The sequence below is a fragment of the Patagioenas fasciata genome, chromosome 1 (genome assembly GCF_037038585.1).
Source record: "Patagioenas fasciata isolate bPatFas1 chromosome 1, bPatFas1.hap1, whole genome shotgun sequence".
In the NCBI taxonomy this organism is placed as follows: Eukaryota; Metazoa; Chordata; class Aves; order Columbiformes; family Columbidae; genus Patagioenas; species Patagioenas fasciata.
This window is the reverse complement of record NC_092520.1, coordinates 27231399-27244841: the sequence shown is the minus strand read 5'-3', so window position 1 is coordinate 27244841 and position 13443 is coordinate 27231399. Positions and strand designations below refer to the sequence as shown.

The 13443-nt window shown below is 44.6% G+C and overlaps 1 protein-coding gene across 1 annotated transcript in view; it reads left to right on the top strand.

Moving 5' to 3' along the window:
* CCDC169 (coiled-coil domain containing 169) overlaps positions 1 to 13165 on the top strand; it is a 46154-nt gene extending 32989 nt beyond the window's left edge. The window contains exons 8-9 of the transcript XR_011737701.1: positions 9662 to 9729; positions 10951 to 13165. The gene's annotated coding sequence lies outside the window, so the exon portion shown is untranslated. The remainder of the gene's footprint in view (positions 1 to 9661; positions 9730 to 10950) is intronic.
* Positions 13166 to 13443: the final 278 nt, after the last annotated feature.

Here is a 13443-nt window from a genome sequence, read left to right as displayed (position 1 = left end):
CAGCCCGGCAGTGTCACCAATTGCTGTGCAAATCTTGTCAAAGGAAAAAAATGTCAGCCATGAAAAGAGAAGGAGCCCTTGTGAGGTGTGGCTGAAAACGTGCCTTTTTCCCCCACCGCTCTCTACAGCAGGCACATCCTCCTGCAGCTGTCAGATCCCTCCTCACAACCAGCAGGTGTCTTGTGGGGAATCTGCTAAGGAATGATGTGGTGTAAGGGAGCAATGCAGGCTGAGGGGCAGAGGAATCCCATGCAGCTGAAGGGTTATTTGGGGGAAGGATGATGCAGCAAGGGTGTGACCCCTTCGCTCATCCTGTGCTGATCAGGAATAGGATACTGAGACATCTTACAAAAAGTGCAGAAGCGGAGAAGAATGAAATATAAGCATGGGAATCATCTGCCCCAACTTGGGGCTTAGAAGCCAGACATCCAAGTCTGAGCTAATCACTGTATACTCCATGTGTAGTCAATGGGAAAAAATAGACATGTTCAGAGAGCAGCTCCTCTCATTTCATAAAGATACTTAAAATGCATCAGATGACACATCTACAAGGTGTCTCTCCACTGACTAGAAAGAAAAGATAGGATGACAAATTCAGAATAACCTGTCTAACATGTAGCTAGGTAGGTTGAACCTTGTTCTTGAAAAAGTCTTTGTTTTTCTTAGTCCGGTTAGGGAGAGTGGCACCCAAGATCAGTGAGAGTCTTGAGCCAAGAAGAAATACTGAGCTGCAGTTTGACTTTCCTTTTCCTCTTGTAACAGGCTGGCACACAATGGAGGGCCTGTTCTTTAAGCACCATATTTACAAGGCCCATGGATCTATTCTCATGTTGCATCAGCACTTACAAGGACAAATTACCATTTTTTCTTCCCCTTTCCTTTGAAGAAATTTGGCAAGCTCCATGCTCTTTTGTCATCAAAGCAACAAGCTTCTTCATTATTCTAAAAAGCCCTCTCTAAACCTTATGGACCTCCTATATACAGGTGGGAAAGTATAGCTTACAGATCAATTTGCTGCAGACCATAGAAGAAATCTGATGCAATCGTGATAGGAATCAATAACCTAGAGATCGATACTTTTTTGTGCATTCCTGTATCTTAAAGAGCTGAGCTAAGAATTTACTAATGACAAGTCGAATTATTGGCTGGGCAAATGCGTTCTTGGAGGATTAAAATAGTTTGCAAGCCCTGCCAGGCCTGCAGTGCCTGACAGCATAACTTCATTAGTATAATATATTTCTAGGGCAAGGATAATTTGTCCAAATATACTTAAAATGTTTGGATGAAATCATGTGCTTTGCTTTAGACTGCCATCAGAAATCATCTCTCAGGCCAAACCATTGGTCTCTCATCGGCACCTGAACAGCGGGGATGGATGCTGCTCCTGTGCCACCGCAGCCGTCCTGGCTCAGAGGGGTGAGAGAACCGTGCATTCCTTCCCTGGATGCTCAGCAGATAGGTGGAAGACCGTCCGCCTGTGCTGTGTCTTCCACGCTGGACATCTGCAGTGAAGCCTCAAATCTGAAAACTTAACTGCGTGATGCTGTGCTCATTGCTGCCTTGGCTTATGTTTCTAAATTTGTATGAATTCCTCTCCTGTGGCTGGTGTTTCTGGGTGCACCCACAGACATGCTGGAACTGGAGGAGTAATGGGAATTCCTAACAATCCAAATCAACAAAATGCTTGCCTGTGACAGGAGAAGCACCCCTTTCCAGCTCAATCAAAATTAGAAGACCAAAAGCTTGATATTACAAAACCACACTCAAATTCCTTGGATGCCTCGGCCATCCTGGGCTGTGTCTGACCCTGGTTCTCCTCACCAGGCCTGATGCCCAGCCACACTTGTGGGGAGATGTCCTGTCCCAGTCTCAGCTGCCTCTGTGCCCAGGAAGCGGCATGGGGCTGGGGCTGCCCCCAGTGTCCCCACTTGCCCTGTTCCTGGCTGGGGTGGTGGGACTGGCCCTGCCTGCCCGGGGATCCCCTGCAGCTCCCAGCCCTCCGTAGCAGAGGTCACTAGATGCTGCCAGTCCTGTCAGATTTGCACTTGTTGACAGCAATGACATAAATAACAACTTGCTAAAATGCAAGAGTGTTTTACTCTAAGCACTTTAGCACCTGCTGTTGCTCATTAAGGGATTATCATGCCCCAGATTGTTACTGGCAGCCTGGGGTTTACAGTTTTAGCACGTGGCACATGTGTGCGAGTTACCTTACAGTGGTGGGTTCATGCACTTACTCTGTCCTTCCCCGAACTCCCACCAGCCTTCAAGATAAAATCTTACATGTAATTTGAAGCCACATATTTTGGAGACGATTAGGAGAAAATTTAACAAGTATAGCAACACACATGCTTTTAATATTAGATATCAGCACTTGACAGCATGTCATGATTCAGAATAGCAGAGCATTCTTCATTGTTGGCTTTTTTTATCACTATGTGCACATCATTGCAATTAGCGTTTCCTGGAAAGACTGAGAACAATAGAGAGACAGAAGAGATGTGGAGTTGTGGAAGCGTATTCCAGTTCGGCATCATGGGCAGCCCCCCTCCCTGCCTGCTTTGCCTCCCCAGGTGCCCCTCCGTAATAGGTTTGAGGCCCTGGATCTTGAAGAAGAGGTAGGTGAGGAGGTGGTGCCAAGCCTGCCTACAAGATCACATAGGAAGAGGCGGTTGACTTCACAACTTAAGACTGCCTCTGATAAGAAAGAAAGAAGGGTGATTGTAATAGGAAATTCCCTTCTGAAAGGAACAGAGGGCCCAATATGCAGAGTTGGCCCTCATCTTAGGGAAGTTTGTAGTCTACCTGGACCCGGATCAAGGATATTGCTAGAGAGCTCCCCAGACTGGTGCACCCAACAGACTACTACCCGCTGCTGGTCTTCCAGACAGATGGGAAGGAAGCTGCTTCCCGTAGTCTGAGGGGAATGAAGAACGATTTCAAGGTCTTGGGAAGGATGGTGAAGGACTCTGGGGCTCAAGTGATCTTCTCTTCACTCCTTCCATCTTCAAGTGACAATGTGGGATGGAATAGGAAAATTCAGTCTCTAAATGGTTGGTTCCAAGACTGGTGCTACAGGCAGGGCTTTGTATTTTTTGATAATGGCTGGTTTTATAAGACCCCAGTCCAGACAGTGTTACGCGGGATAGGTTTATCTCGCAGGGGCAAAAGGATGCTGGGGCAGGAATTAGCTGGGCTCATTTGGAGAGCTTTAAACTAGGCTCAAAGGGGGATGGGGTTGTAGCTGGGCTTGTCCCAGTGGGGCAGCATTCTAAAACTGATGAGGACCGGGTGGCCTCCTATGCCTCTAGGGAGAAATTGGTGTGCTCTGCTCGCTCCCTGAAGTGCCTGTACACCAATGCGCGCAGCATGGGGAATAAGCAGGAGGAGTTAGAATCCTACGTTCGGTCGGGAGATTATGATCTGGTGGCAATTACAGAGACATGGTGGGACAGTTCACATGACTGGAATGTGGTCATGGATGGCTACGCCCTTTTCAGGAAAGACAGGCCAGCCAGGCGTGGTGGTGGAGTTGCTCTCTATGTGAGAGAGCAACTGCAATGTACTAAATTCTGCCCAGGAGCGGATGAGGAGTGAGTTGGGAGTGTATGGGTCAGAATTAAGGGGCAGGCTGGCAGGGGTGATACTGTTGTAGGTGTCTATTACAGGCCACCAGATCAGGGTGAGGAAGTTGATGAGGCCTTCTATGGGCAGCTGAGAGTGGCCTCACAGTCACAGGCCCTGGTTGTTGTGGGTGATTTTAACTTCCCTGATGTTTGCTGGAAGGACCATTCAGCCAGCCAGCCACAGTCCAGGAGGTTCCTCCAGTGCATTGATGATAACTTCCTCATGCAGATGGTGGAGGAGCTGACCAGGAGAGGTGCACTGCTGGACCTCATCCTCACTAACAAGGAGGGTCTGGTCGAAGCAGTAAAGGTTGAGGGCTGCCTGGGTTGCAGTGACCACGAGATGGTGGAGTTCAGCATCTTGTGTGGCAGGAACAGAATAGCAAGTAGAATTGCAACCCTGGACTTTAGCAGGGCTAACTTCGGCCTTTTCAAGCAATTGCTAGGGGAAGTCCCATGGGCAAGACTGCTTGAAGGAAAAGGGGCCCAAGATAGCTGGATTGCATTCAGGGATTGCTTCTTCCATGCTCAGGATCAGAGCATCCCCACACGTAGGAAAGTCAAGGAAGGGAGCCAGGAGGCCTGTGTGGTTGAATAGGGATCTCTTGGGTATGCTCAAGGAGAAGAGGAGAGTTCACAGGTCATGGAAGCAGGGGCTGGCCACTTGGGAGGAATATAAGGCTGCTGTTAGAGGATGTAGGAAGGCAACTAGGATAGCCAAGGCCTCCTTAGAATTACAGCTGGCGAGAGGGGTCAAGGACAGCAAAAAGAACTTTTTCAAATACATAGCAGATAAAACTAATACCAGAGGCAATGTAGGCCCACTGATGAATGAGGTGGGTGCGCTGGTGGCAGAAGGTACAGAGAAGGCAGAATTGCTGAATGCCTTTTTTGGCTATGTCTACTCTGCCAGAGGCTGTCCTGGGGAGCCCTGTACCCCTGAGGCCCCAGATGAAGCCAGGTCAATGGAGGAGTTTGCTTTAGTCAATGAGGACTGGGTTAGGGAGCAATTAAATAGTCTGGACATCCATAAATCCATGGGTCCAGATGGGATGCATCCGCGGGTGCTGAGGGTGTTGGCTGAAGTCATTGCTGGACCGCTCTCCATCCTCTTTGCCAAGTCTTGGGAAACGGGAGAGGTTCCTGAGGATTGGAGGAAAGTAAATGTCACTCCAGTCTTCAAAAAGGGCAAGAAGGAGGACCCGGGTAATTATAGACCGGTCAGCCTCACCTCTGTCCCTGGGAAAGTAATGGAACAGCTTGTCCTTGGTGTCATCTCAAGGCATATCAAGGATAAGAGGGTCATTAGGGGCAGTCAGCATGGCTTTACCAAGGGTAAGTCATGCTTGACCAACCTCATAGCCTTTTATGAGAATGTAACAAGGTGGATGGATGATGGCAGAGTGGATGTGGTCTACCTTGACTTCAGTAAAGCCTTTGACACAGTCTCCCACAGTATCCTCACAGCTAAGTTGAGGACGTGTGGTCTAGACAATAGAGTAGTGAGATGGGTTGCAAACTGGCTTAAGGAGAGAAGCCAGAGAGTGGTGGTCAATGGTGCGGAGTCCAGTTGAAGGCCAGTATCTAGTGGAGTGCCTCAGGGGTCAGTACTGGGGCCAATATTATTCAATATATTCATTAAAGATTTGGACGAGGGAATTGAGTGTACTATCAGCAAGTTTGCTGATGACACTAAGCTGGGAGGAGTGGCTGACACGCCAGAAGGCTGTGCTGCCATCCAGTGAGACCTGGACAGGCTGGAGAGTTGGGCAGGGAATAACCTGATGAAATTTAACAAGGGAAAGTGTAGAGTCCTGCATCTGGGCAGGAACAACCCCAGGTTCCAGTATAGGTTGGGAAATTACATATTAGAGAGCAGTGCAGGGGAAAGGGACCTGGGGGTCCTGGTGGACAACAGGATGACCATGAGCCAGCACTGTGCCCTTGTGGCCAGGAAGGCCAATGGTATCCTCGGGTATATTACAAGGGGGGTGGTTAGTAGATCGAGAGAGGTCCTCCTTCCTCTCTACTCCGCCCTGGTGAGACCCTCATCTAGAATATTGTGTCCAGTTCTGGGCCCCTCAGTTCAAGAAGGACAGGGAACTGCTGGAGAGGGTCCAGCGTAGGGCAACAAAGATGATTAAGGGAGTGGAGCACCTCCCTTATGAAGAAAGGCTGAGAGAGCTGGGGTCTCTTTAGTTTGGAGAAGAGGAGACTAAGGGGTGACCTTATTAATGTTTATAAATAAAGGGTGAGTGCCACGAGGATGGAGTCAGGCTCTTCTCGGTGGCAAACAATGATATGACAAGGGGTAATGGGATCAAGCTGGAACACAAGAGGTTCCACTTAAATTTGAGAAAAAACTTCTTCTCAGTGAGGGTGACAGAGCACTCTAACAGTCTGCCCAGGGGGGTTGTGGAGTCTCCTACTCTGAAGACATTCAAAACCCACCTGGACATGTTCCTGTGCGACCTAACCTAGGCGTTCCTGCTCCAGCAGGGGGATTGGGTTAGATGATCTTTTGAGGTCCCTTCCAATCCCAAACATACTGTGATACTATAAAGCCTCTGCAGAGATCTGGCATTTCACACTGTCCCCTTGGGCTGGCATTCAGTGGGGGTACTTATAGCAGTTTTCATGGCAGATATTCCAAAACCCTTGGCAAAAATACCTGTCTTGCTACTCCCAGTAGTCTCCACTGCCTACTTAATTGCTTTAATTCCTTGTTCTTCTGGTCTCTGTAGCACATGCTTTCTTATCATAGAAAGTAGAAATTTCACCATAGAAATTTCACAGCACTACAAACATATTTCTTCATCTCATTTTATTAAAGCTGGTCACCTGCAAGCCTAAGCCATAGAACAGTTCAGTTATGATTTTCTGGCCTGGTAATCTCCCAGCACCATTTGTTTCCTGCTGCCAGTGCCAGCTGCAGCTGTGCCTGCTATGCCCTTTTTGAACTATCTACCCTCTCTCCTCTCACCATCAAAACTTTAACTGGAAATTACTTGAATTTTACTGCTTAGTATGACTCCATGGACTATTTGCCTAGTCTCAGGAAACTATCATTTAAGAGCAGCGTCCATGGCATTTACCAAGGAGGAAAGAAGGAATGGTCTGTGCCCAAAGATCAAGAAAATGGAAATAAGAACATGCTAACACTACAGAGGACAAACAGCACCCTCCTGCTTTCCCAGCCATAGCTTTGATGATGTGCAAAAAGAAAAACCTGAAATAACCAATCAAAAATTCTAAATAATAGATTTATGCAGCAGAAGACAAATCTGGTCCATACAAGCTTCAGCTTAAGTTATTTTGAGGGCAAGTTCAGAATTTCTATAAAACATTGTAGTATCAAACTTCATAGAAACTTCAATTTAAAGCAAGCATTGGCACAAAGCAGGGGGAGAGGAGGAAGGTTACTCGTTAAAAGCCTTGGAAAGATTTACTTAAGAAATACTTTTGTGGGACTATTTTAAATCTAAAAATGTGGTCAGAGGCAAGGAAGATACTTCTGCTACAGAAGAAAAGCAGCTTGTTGAGGGTATAATTTATTTACTTGCAAAGATAAAGCTTAACAAGTTTAATTGACTGCTTAAATTCTCTTATAAAGAGAAAAGAGATAGAAGATGTAAAGTAAACTTGTATGCTCTTGGTGTTCCTTTTGAGCTGTGGAGTGTAAGCATAGCTGAGGTACTCACCCAAGACTGTTAAGCAGTACAAAAACTGACAGTATCCAATGGACTCTTAAAAAAGGGTGAAGCAGAAAATAATGTGGAATGCTTTGTTAAGGTTTACCTTGAGACCCAGTTTTTCAAAGGAATTTACAGAGTAGGTTCAAAGAGCATCCAAGTTAAATAAGGCTTGAAAGTGAGGTCCCAGAGGGGGAATCTGCCACTGATGCCCTCTGTACATTAACTGGGGAAAGTTAGAAGTCAAAGGATGAGATTTGCAACAGTCAGATGCTGAATGTTGGGAAAGCCTAAACCAGCAGAGTCCGGTTATCAGGATGATGAGCAGGATCGGTGGAGAGCTCCTGTCAACTCTGCTTGATCTTAGCCCAACCAAGTAAGGAAGTTTTTCCTGGAGAGAACTTGCACTTCAGTCATTGGCCACTTCATGATGAAATGCAACCTAACCAGAAAATTCTGTGTTGTGCTCCATTTCGGATCCCCCAAATGTCTTTGGAAAAGTTCATCCTTTTGTGATGGTTTCTTGTTAATGGAGTTCTCTACAGTGCAGAAATAAATGTATCACTAATGTCATTGCATGTACATTGCAACATACATGTTGGGGATCATGTCTTTACCTGTTCAGTTCTTCCTCTTTGTTGTTGCCCATGAAGCATTACTTTAAATATATCAGGTCGTAGAATCATAGAATGTCCTGAGTTGGAAGGGACCCACAAAGACCATCGAGTCCAACTCCTGTCCCTGCATGTGACAACCCCACACTTCACACCATGTGTCTGAGGGTGTTGTCCAGTCTCTTCTTGAACACTGTCAGGCTTGGGGCTGTGACACCTCCATGGGGAGCCTGTTCCAGTGCTCCACCACCCTCTGCATGAAGAACCTTTTCCTAATGTCCAACCTGAACCTCCCCTGGCACATCTTCCTGACATTCCCTTGGGTTCTGTCACTGGCTACCAAAAAGATTGGCACCTGTCCCTCCTCCTCCCCTGTAGACCGTGACGAAGTCTCCTCTTAGTCTCTTCTTCTCCAGGCAGAACAAACCAAGTGGCTCCTCCTACAGCTTCCTCTCCAAACCCTTCACCAGCTTCGTAGCCCTCTTCTAGACACTCTCCAGTAGCTTTATGTCCTTCTTATCCTGTGTTGCCCAGACCTGCACACAGTGCTCCAGGTGAGGCCGCACCAGTGTGGAGCAGAGCAGGATAATCACCTCCCTGCCCAGCTGGCAATGTTGTGCTTGAAGCACCCAGGACATGGTTGCCTTCTTGGCTGCCAGGGACACTGTTGGCTCATGTTCAACATGCCATCGACCAGAACCCCCAGTTCCTTCCCCATGGAGCTGCTTTCCAGCATCTCATCCCCCAGTCTGTATGTACAGCCAGGGTTGCTGTGTCCCAGGTGCAAAATCCAGCACTTGCCTTTGTTGAACTTCATGTGATTGGTGATTGCTCAGTTCTCCAATTTGTCCAGATCCCTCTGCAGGGCCCCTCTGCCCTCGAGAGTGTCGACCTCTCCTCCCAATTTTGTGTTATTGGCAAACTTATTAAGTAATCCCTCAAGTCCTGAGTCTAAAAGTCATTTATAAAGACATTGAAGAGCACTGGCCCTAAGATGGATCCCTGTGGAACCCCACTAGTGACTGGTCACCAGCCCAACATAACCCCATGTACTAGAACCCTTTGAGCCCGGCCCGTCAGCCAATTGCTCACCCACTGCATTGTGTGTCTGTTTCCCTCTTCTTCTTTTTCACTGTCCTTAAACACAACTGATGTTAAAGAGCCTGAAGTTGTAATTTTGGCAATTTTAACAAAGCAATGATATCAAATAGATTCTGTTTATGAGCTGATTCATCAACCTGGTGACTCTCAGGAAGGATAAATTTAGGCTTATTTAGTGGTGCAGAAATATCAGTAGGTTTTCTCTCCAAAGTATGGCTTTTTTATTAAGTAAGTCATTTCTTGCCGTTCACATCTTGCCCTGAGGTTTCAAACCAAGACTGTGGCAAAAGCATTAAAGGTGCAAATATCATAGTTGAATGCTAAAGTCACATGGAGGTACCTGGCTCTTAACTGCTGCTTGAGTTTTTTGATAGAAAAGGTAGGAAATCAAAGTCAGTCTAGAGGATGTGTGCTGTGTCTAGGATTGCAGCTTCCCCACAATAAGGACACTATTTGTTATGAAAAAAAATGAGAATACAGCACCAAATATTCTAAAATATGTCTTCTATTTTCAATAAAAAGCATTGAAAAAAATATATGTGGGAAATACTGAATTCTGAAGGGTTTGAATGATTTTTAATGACTCATATGCTACTTATGAGTCTTGGTTTTGTCTTTGATTTTTCAGGTAGAAGGCACCATTTCAGCTGCTGAAAGCACTGTTTTCATCATGGAGGAATACAGATTTTGCTTTCTGTGAGTACCTATCGCCATCATTGTTACCAGTGTTCCCAGTGCAATAGTGTTTGGTGGGGAGCACATGTTCTGTATGCCTCACCACCTGGAGGAGATTTGCGCTATGTGAGAGAACTTGAGGCAATACCTGTAATTTTGTTCTCAGGTGACAATTATCTAATTGAAAGAGGATTTTCTTACGTTTGCAACATGAAGATTTTATTTCTTTTTTTGCTCTGTTGTGCCTTTAACTGTCAGGTACCTTTTTCAGGATGGTGAGTGGAAATGGTGGGCAAGCCGCACGGCTACACAGACAACATCCCACTCACCTGAACTGAGCCCTTGGGTAAACATTTTTGAAAGGAGAAGTGGTTTAGCTAAGAATAGGTGATGACTTCTAAATTTGCTTTCTGAAAGCCATCAAATTAGCTCGATAAACCTGTGTAGTGCTGGGACAGTCTGTGTACTGGTGAGCACAGAGGAGGGAGTTCTGCATGGCTGGATGGAGAGTTCCCAGGGATGGCCATGCCCTGTTTACTTCAGAATAAGGCACTTCATAGGGGACTCTTGAACAGCCCTTGCTTTGGCCTACAGTCCCTCCCGAGGTCACTCTGCAGGTCGTCATCTTGCGTAGAGGTCTGTAATTCAAATGTGAGACTGCTGCTTGTGCCAGAAAGGCTCCGCACTACCACTGGGATACTTACCTTTAAGGCTTCATTTTACTGAGATAGTACTGAATAGGGAATGGTGTTATAATTAGGACATTTGACTGGGCTGTAGGAGATGATGATGATGATGTGGTGACTCAATTTCTCACTTGTCTGTGGGATAATAACTGTTTCCTGTGGGTGTTGTAAGCACTGTAATTCTGTCATGTTCTAGAGGTGTCTCCATCTCAACATGACAGGCATCACCAGTAAAAACTCATAAATGAGTCCGTGCCTTCTTATTCAGAAAGATGAAACAAGAAAATTGAATGAATGGTGGAAATTGTGCATGATGGTATTTAAAAAAAAAAAGTGAGATTATGTGAGTTTATTGTTTGGCCACCCAGCAAGATGTTAAACCCAGATTTCTATAATGACCAGTTTCCTGCGGGCTGTTCAGGCCATGGGCTGCTTCTGTGGCATAGCAGAGCCCTGATCCTGTTTCTTTGTGACAGACATTTCCAGCAGTCTAGACCAAGTGAGTGGGAGAAATAGTGGTGAGTTAATCAGTATTTTTTATTCTCTCTTCCTGAAGGCCAAACCTCTTCTCTGTAGCAGAATGACCTTCCAATGGGTAAAACAGGCCAGTCCACCCTCGCAAGCAAAAGGACAGCCACAAGTGGAAATCCACACTCTCTTCTGCAGCATGCCACAGGCACAAATTTGAATAAACATCTTCGAAATCTGTCACGTCCTGCTTCAGTAATTGATGGAGGAAGAGGACATTTTATCTTCTTTGTGTTAACTGGCCATGAGGACTGGACAAACTCTGCTATTTTGTCCTAGCTGAAATGGGTACAGAACATCTATTATAACTGAATCATTGCCAAATAGCTTTGGATTAGAGAGATGAGCCTGAATGAAACTGTTGACTACTGGGAATATTTTCAGTTCCTTCCCCATGACTTGCTGCCCTGATCTGCATTTCTTCATAACTTTTGAAGGAAAAATATGGGATATCTCATTCATCATTCAGATTTCTACCAGGTAGATGGAGTGATGGAAACCTATTTTTACTGTCTAATGTGATACAAACACAAACAATTTAAAGTGCAGAGGATATTTGTATGTTAAAACTGATTTGGAGCAAAGGGAAAGTGGTAATAATAATATGCAAAGTGACTTCACTTTGTAAGCGGTTCTTCACTTGAAGAACTTTTAAAGTAAGAGTTTATGCATTATATCAGCTACAGCTGATTTCAGTTTAAATTCTGCAGGCTTCTCAATCTAAGCACAGAGATCCACCCACAAGAAACAGCTTGCCGACTCAGACCTCTAGCTGAAGGAGTTTGCTGACTTATGTCAATCAGCTTGCCTGTATATACTCTCCCTATCCTCTTCTTAAAATAGAGGTACCTAGTTGAAAAATTGTTTTCATGGTGGTGGAGAGGTGATAGGAATAATAAAGGAATTCATAAACCTAATTGTGCATGATGAAATATATCTCTTGATTCTTATGTATATTAGCCATTCACATATGGTTGCAGAGTTCACATTTCATTCCATTGAAATGGATTTTGACATTTAAAGGTCAAGTAGCACCAACATTCATTGAGAGAGCATGATCAAAATAAAAAGATGTAAAAGTGGGTCTCAGAAAGAGAAATTAAGAGAACGATAGTATGATAGCTTGCCATTTTGCTTGCAAGTTGCTCTGAAGATCAGTAGGAAAAGTTTTTCTTGCCATTCACTGTGAAATATAATTCTAAAAGTGGCATATAAAGAGAAATCTTTTGCTGAAAAATGGCTACAGCACCTATCTGCAAGAGGTCAAATAGCCAAGGCACTTTGAAAAGCAGAGGAAACAACAAAAAATCATATGGCACAGCTCTGCTTTTGCTGCCTTCTGCTTCCTTCTTCAAAGAACTGGCACATGAACTAACCTTGCCTATGGTCCATGCTTTCCTCCATCACTTCTCTTTTTTCTTTTTCTTTTTTTTTTTTTCAGCAGGCAAAAAACTGGTAGTTTTAGGAGAATGTGGTTATTTAGCAAAGAGAACCAAGTGAGTTGTAAAGGGCTTCTGATTCAGCTTAAAACTCACCAAGTTGTGCTGGCAGAGGGCAGTGGAAATGCACACAGTGTTGTCATTTGCACAACATAAGGGAATTGAAACATTTTTTTTTTCCTAAGCTCTTGTTATTATAGCACTTTTATAATAGCCATAGTCAGAGCAAAAACCTCCAGGAAGAAATGTAAACATTTTTCTAAATTTGTTCTGTTGCATAAGAACTGAAAAGTGAAACCAACTTTTCCCTCCTTCTGGAACAAAAATAAACCAAAAGTACAAAGAGGAGATTAAACTCTCGATTTTTCTTGAAGTCCATTTGTGGTTAACACACAAGTGTGGTTTCTCAGCTTCACACCCTCCATGTTTTTATGTCTGTAAATCACTATTTGACATCTGCTTTTCCATGCCATCCAGCTCACCTGAGACTCTGTCTTTGACATGTGTTGTTACAACAAATCTTTAAACTGGAGTTTTTAAAGGCCGATATTTAGATAGATGGGAAGAACTGCATGACTGTAATGACAGCACACACTCTTTCTCTCCCAGCTTTTAGAAGGACAAGAAGAGAGGCCTATCTTCTTTCAAGGCATTTTCAGACTTTCTGTAATGAGTTAGCAGGAAATGTATCCCCATGAAAAAACACCATGACTGGCACGGCAGAGTTCTTCACAGAGCTACCATGTAAATCAGTGGGGCTGGTTTGAAACTTCCCTACGTGTTGGCAGGGAAAGGAAGCAATGCACCTGAAATAACTTCCAATATGTAAGACTTCTAGGGAAAAAAAATCACAGTGAAATGTCTCTGGTTATGATCTGTCACTGCATTATGGAGCACGTCAAATTAAGTATTTTCAAACTCATAATTGATATGTTTAATATTTTTAATGAAGTTTCTAAATGCCAGGTTTACAATCCCATATTCAATGCAGAATAATGAAAAGAGTAAAGAGCAAATATGACAGATGACTGTTCCAGTGTTGGTGTCTGCTTTGTAAAAGACATAGAAGAGGAAGCAATATA